We start from the raw sequence: 13,907 nt of genomic DNA, 5'->3' as shown, positions 1-13,907 counted from the left end.
CTGTATACAAACAACATATGGGTGTCTGTGAGTAAAGACTGACTTTTTCAAAAATAATATACATCTAAAAGAAATTGTCGTCGTTAGAATTTGAACGGGAACCTTGGATCAGATGGTATTAAAAATTATAAATAATCATAAAATAAAATAAGAAAAAAATAAAATAACATGAATAACTCAAAATATGTTTAAGATTTTCGAGCCAAACCATTGATGATCATAGTGTTATACCACAAAAAATTATGACACTGTATGGTTAAAAAAATGATAGTATTTGCACACTTGTATGCATACCCAATTACATAAACAAAAAAAAATATGATTAAAAATTTAGTTAATCAACTAATATTCCAATGCATAAAAAGCGATTAAGGCAAAAGTCTTTCATTAAAAAATGGCCTTTGAATATGCCTTTACAAAGTTAATGATATTCAAAACAAAAGAGTAAGGACAAAATACCTCCATCTCGATTTAAAGTTGACAAAATGAAATTGCTCTCATTCCACAACATATGAATTATGTTCACCACGAACAACATCACCTATAAGAATGCGACTTTTAGAGGATTCATCCACATCGGCACAAAAAAAATAATTATTATTTCAATTACATAAACGGAAAAATTATATAATTAAAAATTAGTGAAAAAACTTATATAAAATTCTTTTATGAAAATGTGGCATTTCTAAATGCATTTATAAAATTATTGATATTCAAAAGAAAGAGTGGTTAAAATATCTCCATCTTGATTTAAAATTGACAAAAAAAAATTACTCTCATTCAAATATATCAATTATGTTCACCATGAATAATAGGATTATCAACGGATCCACCCACATCGGGTACAAAAAACTAAATAATTATTAGTACGACTTAAATAAATATAATATAATTCAAATTTTAAATTTCTATAAATTAAAACAAAAATAGAAATATATTTTACAAAAATAAAATAATTAATATAAGAATATCCAAAAAGCTCCAAAAAAAGAGCCCAATAAAAGTTAACATATCTGCCCAAAAAATATAAAAACACAACAGCCCAAAGAAATACAGTAATACTCATGGCCCAAACGTTATACACACAAAATGGCCCACAACATTAGTCCAATTACTTAACAATTAAAATAATTACACTTTACAGCTGATTAAATTAATGAGAGTTTACAACTAATTAAATTAATCGTACTTAGGGATTTCTAAGCTTGACTATTACAACCTATAAATATAGTTTTTTCACCATTTCTTCTCTCCTCAGCGGCGCCGACACACATAAACCCTAGAAATTCGACGACTCGATCTTCAGCTCCGACGACTAAATCGCCGCTGTCAACAGGCGCAAACTGCGACATCTGACCACAACGGACTGAATCGCGACGTCTCCTTGCCAAAACTACGCTGTCTCACCACAAACCCTAAAGCTTCCACCCTACTCCGCCGATTTTTAACGCCGGCGTCGCCGGCACAAAACCTAGCCAACGTAGTCTTATCCACACTGCCTGCGCAAACCCTAGCCGACGCAGGCTTATCCACGGCCAGCAGAAGCTATTCGAATCAATCGACGACGGAATGGAATCGCAAACCCCAGCCCCAATTCAAGGTAGGCATGCACAAACCGAACCGGAACCGGAACCGGCGACGGCAGTTCGAACCGGCCGGCAGTTCAAGCGGGCCAGTTCAGGTTCGGAAATATCACGAACCGTAACCGGCGGTTCACTGGTTTGAACCGTCGGTTCAATAAATTTTTTAAAAAAAATTATTATTTATAAAATCAATTTTTATATATAAAAATCAATTTTCACAAATAAATAAATACTCCCTCCGTCCCAAGCTACTCGCACTTATTTCCTTTTTGGGCGTCCCAAGTTACTTGCACTCTTTCCATTTTTAGTAAAAATTTTCACCTACAGCCGTCATTTTTGACTTTCCTATACACTCATTCCTTAATCTCCGTGCCGAAAAGGAAAGGAGCGAGTAGCCCGGGACGGAGGGAGTACAATAATTTCATAATAGCCCATATTTATTTGTTGGGCCTATGATTCTAAGAAACCATTCTTGGTTGTTTATCTTTTATAGAGACATCCTTGAATATTTTGTGTTTCACTTTCGATGTGGGACAAAATATGTTGAATTATTTTCTCTTATAAGTACATGTTTAGATCATTCATTCGTCTTTTTCCAATGTGGGATACAAAACTTTCATTTGTTTTCTACTTTTCTTTATTTTTACTACATTTTATTATTCACTAACTTTATCTTTATTTGTGTTATGATTCATTTTCTAAGACAAATTTATAGAAAATAATAGAATCAAATAGAAAGTTCAATTAAATTTGAATGTTGCATGTTGCTCATAATTTCTATATTTATAGAATGTGGATGTGTTCAAATAATAATAATAATTGGATTTAAATGTGCTCACTTTTAAGAATTCTAAGAAACCATTCTTGGTTGTTTCTCTTTTATAGAGACATCCTTGAATATTTTTTGTTTCACTTTCAATGTGGGACAAAATATGTCGAAGTATTTTCATTTATAACTACATGTTTAGATCATTCATTCATCTTTTTCCAATGTGGGATACAAAACTTTTATTGTTTTCTACTTTTCTTTATTTTTTACTACATTTTATTATTCACTAACTTTATCTTTATTTTTGTTATGATTCTTTTTCTAAGACAAATTTATAGATAATAATAGCATCAACTAGAATAGTTTAATTAAATTTGAATGTTGCATGTTGCTAATAATTTGTATATTTATAGAATGTGGACTTGTTCAAATAATTGGATTTAAATGTAAGTATGTTGTTAATTTTTCTCAATATATTGATTAAAATGTGAAAAAATAACAATTAATATAATTGGTATAATGTTGATAAAAATAGATAACTAAAGAATGATTTGTTTAGTGGTATAATATAGTTTATATATTAGTAGTAGACTAATAGTATGATTTTGTATAATAGTTGTTATTCTAATAGATGTAGTATAATTTATATAAATAAAATTATTATTTGTGAATATATTCTTGATAGATAAGAATAAACCATTATTGAGTAATATGATTTGTATATAGATAAATAATTATTCATATTATAGTTATCACTAGATTAATACAATTGTATAATAATTATTCTCTTAATGTGTATAAATTATAATGGTATTTATTAGTTAATATACACATAAACTTATACACAAACAAATCGATAATGATAAAGAATTAAAGAATAATACTTTAATTAATTATATTTGTTGTTAAGTTATAATAATAGAAGATAGTTAAGATAAAAACTAATATAAACAAAGATGATGGAGATGTATCATGTAGTTATAAAGAAGGAGTTTTATCCCACATTGAAAGAAATAGCAACACATCCAAGAACATGTAGCTATAAAGGAGAATCATCCAATACACTCTCTTTCAACCCAAAAGCTCAAGTCCAACATTAAGTGTAAATTGTAACTTATAAGTTGTGACTTGTGACTTGTAGTCTCGTTGAAATAAACACCAAAACGAGAAGAAATGCAAAAAAAAAATTTATGAACCGCCGAACCAGCTCGGAACCAGCGGTTCAGGGCAAAAACCGACGGTTTTGAACTGCCTCGTGAACCGGCAGTTTTTTGAACCGGAACCGGAACCGCCGGGACCCTTGGTTGGCCGGTTCCGATTCATGAGAATGATGAACCGTGAACCGCCGGTTCATGAACCGGAACCGGCGGTTCCGACCCGTGTGCATGCCTAATTCAAGGCGTTCAGAATTTATTCGGTTAGATCGAAGACGGTTTCGATTTAAGGTAAAATCGGAACAAATTCCACTTATTTTTCTCCAATCCTTGATACTTAGTTAGATTCTAACATTTTCATGTACTCTTATTTTACAGACTCAGAGAAATTATGGAAGGCTTTAGACGATTCAAGATGGAGAGGATGAACACACGTCGGCTTGTTCGTCGCTTCTCATGCTACGGACAGATCTGACAACGGACGACGAAAACACTACAAAACCCTAGGAATTTGGGTTTAAAACTGTCGATACAGCAACTGTCACGACCGCCCTTTAGGGTTAATAAATATGTGCGATCGTGTTTAAAAGAAATTAATAAACAGACGAAGGGAACTAGAGTTTCAATAAAGAGTTTGACCAACAATTAATATTTAATAAAAAAACCAAGAGGTTGACATTATCCAAATAATTAGGTTCAAAGCTAAATGAATGATGAGTAAAAACAATGTCTCAGCGGAAGCGTTCAAGAGAAAGAGTGACGTCATGTATGGAGACACAACGACACTCGTAGTTCGCAACTAACCAAACCATGCTTCAAAGTTTAAATTGCTCAACACCACCAATTGCTCGTCGCTGCTCAACCTGCACATAGGGAAAACACATGCAGGGCTGAGTACTATAAAATATACTCAGTGGGCTCTTGCCGAAAACATTTTCAATAAAAATATTATTTATCATGCCATACATAAGTAACCATCGGGGTTTAGCTTTAGAAAGGCCCGAGGCACTCAAAATCATTTCCCATTGTAGACTGATCAGTCATTTTCCCATAGACGTTAGCCACATCTACCAATACATGACTTGGAATGTGGCCACAAACCAAGTCACTAGACCGGCCAGCCTGTACGCTAGCACACAGTCTACCATAGGTGTACACTAGTCCAAGTAGGGTTTGCGGCCCTACGAGGACCCGAATTCGATTTATATAATAATGGCATAAAGCCACATCAGATAGGTACGTTAAAAATCAAATCACGGCATGATAAATACAGTTTCATTCCCATCGATAAAATATTTAGAACATCGTCCTTATTTAAAAGAAAGCCCACCTCGATTGCTTAATCCGAAACTATTTTCTTTCCTTTGCGTTCACGATTCCCTTGCGAGATATCACCTTTAGAATTAAAATAACACATAAATCAACACACTTTCAAATTAAATAAATAAGATGCATGCATCCTAGGCGAAGTTATTTAACTCGTTTTATCTCGGTTTTCGATTATTCGGCGGCCGCTTACACCCTTAATTCCTCCGTTAGCTCCTCGTATTTTCTCCACGATATCGAAATAAAATTCCCAAAATTAATAAAAAGTAATTAAATTATCGCAAGCATTTTCCCCTCGAACTATATTTATTTCGGACTTAGGATATAATTATTCGTTCGTTGAAATATTCCAAAATTAACTAGATAATTCGTCACTATTAATTATCGGCCCAAAGATTTATTTAAAAGTCCAAGACTTAATTATTTCCCCACCTTATATCTCCAATTTAAATTTTAAAGCCCAAAACAAAAGAAAGAATGGCCCAACTCAAACACAAAACAAAACAAAACTTTCCCATACTCCCTCATCTCGGTCAACTCTCTCTCTTTCGCCCTCTCACCATTCTAATTCCTTTCTTTTCTTCTTCTTCTTCTTCAATTTCCCCATATTCTACTCTTCATGATTCCAATCACAAAATTAATCAAATTATTCCACCGACCCATAGCTAACAGATGCGAATTGCTCAATTCTTCCATCACCTAATGCTTTCATGAGTTCTTCTGGCAGCGGATCCCAAATCGGCACCAATTTCTCCTAATTTCCGTCGGTTTCTCCAATTCACCCCACGACGTCGGCCGCTGCTCGCCGGGAAGACAGAGTGTTGCCGCCACGGTGCTGTCGGCGCAGTCGCCGGGTCAGGATTCACCACCTCCGTCGCACAACGCCGCTGCTGCCGTCGGAGTGGAGGAAATTCTGCCGCCGATCCGTCGGGAAGAGCTGCTGCTGGAGCGCGTCCACCGCCGTCCAGCCGAGCCCCGATTGACCTCCGAACAACCCCGGAACAACCCCGAAAGACTCCGACCCCATGAAAGATAAGTTCTAACAGTTACAGTTCAGTTTCGTTTGTGTGTTCAATCAAAATCTACTTCTTTTTGCGTTTTAGGTTTGAAAGATTAAAGGGGAGTTCGATTGGTGTTGTTTGATTGGAGATGGGTGCAGGATGATATGTCGTACATAGAATGCTAAAAATTCATGCTTTAAATTTGGATAGAAATTATACCTTGATCAGATTTCGAAAGACAACAGGTAGCTCTCTCTCACGAATTTGGTTCTCAATTTCTGCCGGAAGAAGATTAAATGAGATGGTTTGAATTATGAAAAATAGAGGAAACTCTATAGAATTACCTTGAATCTAAGTTGTGAAGAAGAAGTCTTGGTTTTCTTGCTGTAGAGAACGAGTAGAATAGGAAAATAAACTGAATTGGAGATTTAAAATAGGAGGGGTGGTTTGGATGTGAGAGAGATTTGGGGAGAGAGGGAACGGTTTTTCCAATGTGGGTTTACATTTTCGAATTCTGCTTCTTTTTTATTTATTTTGGATAAATTTGAATTTATTTGGTATTTATTTGCAGATCACGGAGGAAGAAAATCTCTGCAAAATCTTTAATTAAAATTTTGAATTAAAGCAGCCCACAATTTATTTATCACGGACTGGGTTTCTATATTATTTATCCGATTTATTCGATCCAACTCGCGGATTGAGTCCAATAAATATTCCTCACGGACAGGAATTATTTTAGATTCGCGCAGAAATTTATTTCACAAATCTCTAGTCCAGCAACAATTAATTCACCAACAATTAATTCACCGACAATTAAATCACGGACTTCGAAATATTAATAGCATTAAATGCAAGTATTTTAGGGTTCGAAAGTTAAGGTTCAAAAAGTGGGGCGTTACAGCAACTGTATATTTCAAATCGGTCCCGAACTGAAGAAAAGATGGTGGATTACTGACCTAGAGACATATTTGCACGAAAAGTTAAGTTTTGTTCAAAAATTTATTGTTTTCTCGTTTCTAAAGTAATTGCATGCCTAAATATAGTTAATTTGCAGTTTTAGACGTCTGAGTGTATGCCTGAGTATCTTTCACATATTTATTGCAATCCTAAATATTATTCACAAAATTATTGTTTTCTGTTTTGTTAGCCATCTGTGTGTATGTTGGTCAATAAATGAAGACTTTATATAACCTTTCCAAGAGTTATCTAGGGTTGAATCTGCTCAAATCTTCAAAGTTCTGGTAATCAAAATAAAGTGTGTAACAACCTTAACTTGCATTACAAAGTAGATTGAGCTGCCCATACTTACTGGTTGGAGACGGCCAGATCACATCCTTAATCTCATACATCATGAGTTAATCCTTGGCAATCATGTTCACTCCATGATTAGTTCAAATGACTTTAATAATGAACATTGAAATTTCTTTTCATAATTGTGGTTTAGCTTGGTTCAATTGTTTGCATTATGAATTTGTGCAATGTTTCATGTTACTCCGTTGGATGCCGATTCAATGTCAATTGCTATATTAAAGGAGAAATCTTCGTGGTAGGGATTTTCTTGTCTTGACAATCACCTTCTGCTCACGTTCCCGTTCAACTAAAATCAGCATAAAAAAATCTAAGGACTGTTGTAAATATGACATGTGATATGATATGCATTCAGGCAAGAAGTGAGTTCAAATAAATTCTTACTCCTCCAATGGCAAGGATATGAAAGGTACTGAAATGTTGCACAACATCTGGTTTTAATGCAAGCCTGAAACATAGAGAAAACAAAAAAAAAAAGATATACTATATGTTAACTATGCAGTTCACTTTTCTTGTATCAAGCAGGTTTGAGAACCAAAATTTCTGTTTTTTTATGGGATGAAGAACATCCATTAAAGAGGGGTCAAGAGTCTGTCTCAGGAATAATAAGGTAAAGAACTTGAAGCCAAGATGAATATTCAGTTCTAAATGATTTTAGAAGAGTAATAAATGAGTATTCCAAATTGAAATCTAAACATCACGAAGCAAGAACAAAAAAGGAAAGAATCACTAAGATGAAACATGGAGAAAATAAAAACAAATTACAAATATGTTAACTGCAGTTAACTTCTCTTCTATCTTGCAGGTTTGAGAAGAACATTTAACAAACATAGAATGAAAAACATCCACTATAGAGGATCAAGAGTGTTTTTCAGAAAGCATAAAACAATAAGGTAAAGAATCTGAAGCTAAGATCAATATGCAGTTGCACGATTGAGTTCATATGAATGTTGGCAATGTAATAAATAAATGTTCTACAATGCTACTGCTTGAATATTGCAGATTTGAAAGGAAGCACCTAAAAATATGGAATGAAGATCTATTCAAAGCAGATTAAAAGAGAACAAATTTGGGAAGAAAGAAATGTGGAGGTAAGAAGGCGTTGCTTGTTTCAGTTGATAGTAATTTTGGAAGAATAATAAGTAGGTTTTATAGAGAAAAAAAACGTGGGGCTTACATGATAAAAGTTGGGTCGGTTGTGTAATCCAAAAGTATGCATGTTCCCCATAAAAACATAATCATAGAAAGGACACAATAAAAAAGAATCAATATAAATTATCATCCCTAAAAATTATTATTATGGTTAGTAAATATAAAATATGTATTATAGAATTAGGTTTAGTAATTCTTAGTATAAATAGAGTTTAGTATAGCCTGTCAATTGGAAACCCATTACATATAATAAATAGAATTTATTATAACCACCTGCATTCATAATATTACGGTTAGTAATGTATAAACGAATCAATTTATTAGTTTAAGTAAATCTTAGTATACATCTTAATAAACAGAGTAATTAGGCCTTGATATCAAATATTTGATTTTCAGAAATTGACAGAATTAGATTAGTTTTAGAATTATGCCCATGTAATATCATATGTTATTATACTGTCTCTTATGAAAGATAATAAGTTTATACTCTACAGTTCTAGGGGGTTGGAATACTTATATTGATGACAGATATGCTTGAAGGGATAGTAGGAATTAGATTTGTGTTAAATTTTTATTTGCCAATGGAAAAATGAAGATTATACTTTTAATTATGGCTTCTAAATTGTTTAAAATTGCAGGTTAAGATGTGTATAAGAGACGCACAAGAGGAGAGCTGGCTGATTGAAAAGCTAATAAAGATAATCATTATGTTTAAATAGGCATGCAACATGGATGGTGGAACAACCAAGAAAATCTCAAAAGATGAGTCATTACACTGCAGCAACCGGACCAAAAAAATTTCTAATATGCTTCAAAAAAACAGTGAAGTGCACACACCAATCAAACTATAACTAAAAAATCGTGAAAAAAAAAACAAAATACCAGCATTGGAACAACGAATGACTTTTAGTTATCGTCTAAAAACAGTAACAATATGCATGAAAAAAGCTGAATACATATTTACCCTTGAATTAAGAATAGATATGACATAAACGTGTGAGGATTTTTCTCTCACCACACACTCTCTCCTTTCTCTCTCAGTTCTCTGTCTTCGATGCAGAAGATGTTCCGCTGCATCAGCAAGCAGTTCACCGCGATGATCGGCCGGAAGGCTTTCCTGCATTTGTACACTGGGGAGGGGATGGACGACATGGAGTTCACCGAAGCGGAGAGCAACCAACATGAATGATCTGCTGGAGGAGAACCAGCAGTATCAGGACGGCATCGACGACGTGGAGGAGGACTACGACGACGGCGGTGCTCAAGATTACGAGAATTGATATATACTCCGTATAATATAAAAAAATAGTGCAAATTGCCTTTTCAATAATTTTGTCTTTGTGTTTTACAGTAAGTTTTTTATTCATTCATCATATACGAGTTTTTAAGAGTTGGTAGCCGGTAGATGCTTTGACTTGGTTTGTATTAGTGATTGATTGATCTGTGTAGCTATTCATTGTAAATTCATTTTCTTGTTTATTGAAGTCTTTATTTGTGGATCTTGTTTTTTTTATTCTTTGAAATCCTAGTTAATTAACACATTACATATTTATTATATTTAATTGTAAAATAATTTGATAAATGGCATTATATGTTTTTACAAATAAATTTTTATATTAATGTTTTATTAATTAAAATTTTGGAGCGTAAAAAGTTAATATCAAAATTATGAAAAATCTTAAATGAAACCGCATACTTAATTAGTATTAATACATCATAGATCAAATTTTAATTTCTTGCACTATACCGTAAATTGAGCTAAAAACTCTAATGTTTTGCTAAAAAAAGAGAAAATATTAACTATATAGCTTTACAATATTAAATAAATGAGTTAAAACTATTTGATTATTTTTTTATTGATGCTCGATTGTGATGTTCTAAAATTTAAGAAATTAAAATAAATAAAATCAAAACCGCAACTCATACAGTATTAATATATCATATGGAGTATAAGTAATACAAGATTTTAATTTGTTGCATGATATAGTGAATGAACCAAGAATTCTAACATTTTTAAAGAAAGAGAAAATATTAACTATATATTTTTAGAATATTAAATACTCCCTCCGTTCCACAATAATTGTCACTCTTATTGTTGGCACAGTTTTAAGAAATATAAAGAAAAGTTGGTTGGAAAAGTTAGTAGAATGTGAGATCCACTTTTTATATTGGTTTTATAATAAAATGTGAGTGAAGTGAGTTAGTGAAATGTGAGACCTAAATTAAATGTGACAATTATTGTGGGACGGACCAAAATGGAAAAGAGTGACAATTATTGTGGGACGAAGGGAGTATATGAATTAAGAACATGTGATTATTTTATCGAGGTTCAACATAACGTTCCAAAAATTAAGAATTAAAAGAAACTAAAATTTTAGAAGTAAAGAATTAAAATTGAAATTATGAATTCTTAAAATTAAAACCGTAAAATTAATAAGTAGTACTATTTCATATAACATATATTCAATTTTAATCGTTGCAAGTTACAATTATTTGAGCTAGGAACTCTAATATTCTATTTAGAAAGAGAGAAAATACAATTACATATATTTAAAATATTAAATATATAAATTATGAGCATGCGATTAAATATTTTTTCAGGGTTCAACATAATCTTCCAAAAATTATAAATTAAAGAAAGAGAAAATATTAACTAAATATTTTTAGAATATTAAATATATGAATTAAGAACATGTGATTATTTTACCGAGGTTCAATGTAATGTTTCAAAATTTAAGAATTAACATAAACTAAAATTTTAGAAAGTAAAGATTTAAAATTGAAATTATGAAATTCTTAAAATAAAAACCGTAAACTAAATGAGTACTATTTCATCTATCATATATTCAAATTTAATTGTTGCATGTTACAATTATTTAAGCTAAGAACTCTAATATTCTATAACAAAAAAGACAGAGAAAATATTAGTCACATATCTTTAAAATATTAAATAGATAAGTTATGAACATGCTATTATTTATTTTTTCCAGGTTCAACATAATCTTCCAAAAATTAAAATAAAAGAAATTATAACTTTGAAAAGTTAAGAATTAAAATATAAATTAAAAAATAAACAAAATCAAAACCGTAAACACTAAACACAGTTAGTATTATTGCACCGTGTATCAAATTTTAATTTATTACTCCATGTTTTAGTGGGACTAAAGAAAAGAAAATTCGACATATTTTTTATTGGACAAATGGAGTCTTGTATAAAGAAAAAGAGAAATTATTATTTGAATATATTAGAGATATGAAATAGATAAAGATAATAACATGTGATTTTTTTTTATCGAGGTTCGATTGTAACGTTCTAAGATATTAGAATTTAAAGAAACCAAATTTTATAAAATAAATAAAATAATATAGTATAAAATTCTTAAAATCAAAATCATATACTAATACGTAATTAGTAGTATCAAATTTTAATTTGATGGATGTTATTGAACTGAGCTAAAAATTCTATTATTATATAACATCTTGGGGCTAAAAAGTGACTAAAATTTAATTATAAAGTAATTATTTTTATCTTATGTCATAAATTTGATTATTTACAGTTCAATAATTATTAGATAACAAGTTTTTAATATTTCATAGCACTAATTTGTTATTAAATTATTTAAATTAAAATTTATAAAGACTAATTAATAAGAGATCCGATATTATTTATTTTCTATAATAATACATCTTTATTTAATTTTTTTATTTTGAAGATATATTTTTAAATAAATGCAATAAAAGAGCAAGAAATTTAAAAATATATTTTCGAATCATATTTTAAAAGTTGTATGCGCCACACATGTCGTTAAATATACTACTTATTGTTTAATCGATGAACTATGAATAGGAGATATAGAATTGGGGTTCATTTAATTTGATGGAGTAGGAATAGGAGATTTGGTTAGCAATATAATTAATGATTCACCTCGGAAATATCAAGATATAATAAGGAATAAAGAAAACTAAAAGTGATAAGTTTATAGTAGTAATTGTTTTGCAGATACTAATAAAGGGTAGTGATCAAGATATAACTAATCTTAAGTGTATAACTAGAGAACAAATCTCAGCCACACATCTTAATGGAACAAATATTATTTATTTTAATAATACAAAATAGGCTAAGGGTATTTTTGGAAATAACAATATGAAAATATAAAATAGGATCATGAACATATCCTCCACCTCCAGCTACGTCACCACTGGCGCCTTCTCCAGATCCGCCGTCAACCACAACGCAGGCTGCACCGCCCTCTCCAACGTCGTTATGGCCGTGACGGTGATGGTCACGCTCCTCTTCCTCATGCCGCTCTTCCACTACACCCCTAACCTCGTGCTCGGGGCCATCATCATCACCGCCGTCATCGGCCTCATCGATCTCCCCGCCGCCGCTCACATCTGGAAGCTCGACAAGTTCGACTTCCTCGTCATGCTCTGCGCCTTCTTCGGCGCAGAGGCAGATAAATGAGCATGAACAAGCCGATGCCCTACGCGAGTATTAGCAGCAGCTAGTAGAGAAGCCACCTCGCCGTCTGGTATTTCACGAAATTCTCTTCGGCTTCGGAAAACGACGCTATGTAGAGGGGCGGCAGCTCTTCGTCATCGTCGTTGTTGAACTGACCGGAATCCGGGGCGCGGTCCAGTAGCAGGCCGCTTTCGAGTCGGTCTGTTTCAACTAACCTGTCCTTGTCTTCTTCCATTGAATCCTTTTGAAACCTATCATTAGCTAAGCAATTCCTTGAGAATAATTTACAAAGTACAGTACCAACTTTCGTTTATATGTTTGGGTAAAGATCATGCTTCTGTGAAAAATCATGACGTAAAACTGTCTAACAGATCAATTCTGGAATGAAGAATAGAGATTAATACAACAAATGTAAACAGGAAAATCAAATATGATGAACAATAAATAGGAGCGAGCGATTATGGGTCCGGAGGAGAAAATGAAGAATGGGTGGTGGATAGGGGAGTGTGTAAAACAGTGTGATTGTTTCGGATTGCTTCTTCACTTCATCTCTCACCGCTTCCGAGCATAATCCGCACAACCACTTACCCTCGAATTTGGCCTTCACCTTGTTGATGTACTCTTCTGTGCACTCTTCTTTCAGCCCGCAACACTCGTACTTCACCACTTCTATCTCCATTCTTTTTCACCTCACTTACAATTCAACACAAAAGTGCTCTTAGCTTTTTTGGTTTCTTTTTTAGTTGGGAGAAAGATAGGGAATGGTAGGGAAGAAAAGCGCTTATTACTTCACTCTTGTGTACAAAACACATCACTCTTATTATGATTTTACTTCACTGTTGTTTACAAAACACATCACTCTTAGCATGATTTTACTTCACTCTTGTTAACAAAACACATAACTCTTATTCTGATTTTACTTCACTGTTGTTTACAAAACACATCACTCTTATTATGATTTTACTTCACTCTTGTTTACAAAACACACCACTCTTATTCTGATTTTATTTCACTCTTGATTACAAAACACATCACTCTTATTCTGATTTTACGTCACTCTTGTTTACAAAACACATCACTCTTATTCTGATTTTACTTCACTCTTGTTTACAAAACACATCACTCTTATTCTGATTTTACTTCACTCTTGTT

At 32.5% G+C, this 13,907-nt stretch overlaps 1 long non-coding RNA gene across 1 annotated transcript; it reads left to right on the top strand.

Moving 5' to 3' along the window:
- Positions 1-5,336: 5,336 nt before the first annotated feature.
- On the top strand, positions 5,337-9,792 carry LOC121792149. The gene is made up of 5 exons (XR_006048842.1): positions 5,337-7,550; positions 7,667-7,751; positions 7,947-8,034; positions 8,144-8,232; positions 8,932-9,792. It is a non-coding gene; the product is annotated as an uncharacterized LOC121792149 (long non-coding RNA).
- Positions 9,793-13,907: the final 4,115 nt, after the last annotated feature.

Source organism: Salvia splendens, chromosome 2 (assembly GCF_004379255.2).
Source record: "Salvia splendens isolate huo1 chromosome 2, SspV2, whole genome shotgun sequence".
Lineage (NCBI taxonomy): Eukaryota > Viridiplantae > Streptophyta > Magnoliopsida > Lamiales > Lamiaceae > Salvia > Salvia splendens.
Note: the sequence above shows the minus strand (reverse complement) of the source record. Positions and strands in the feature narration are given on the sequence as shown.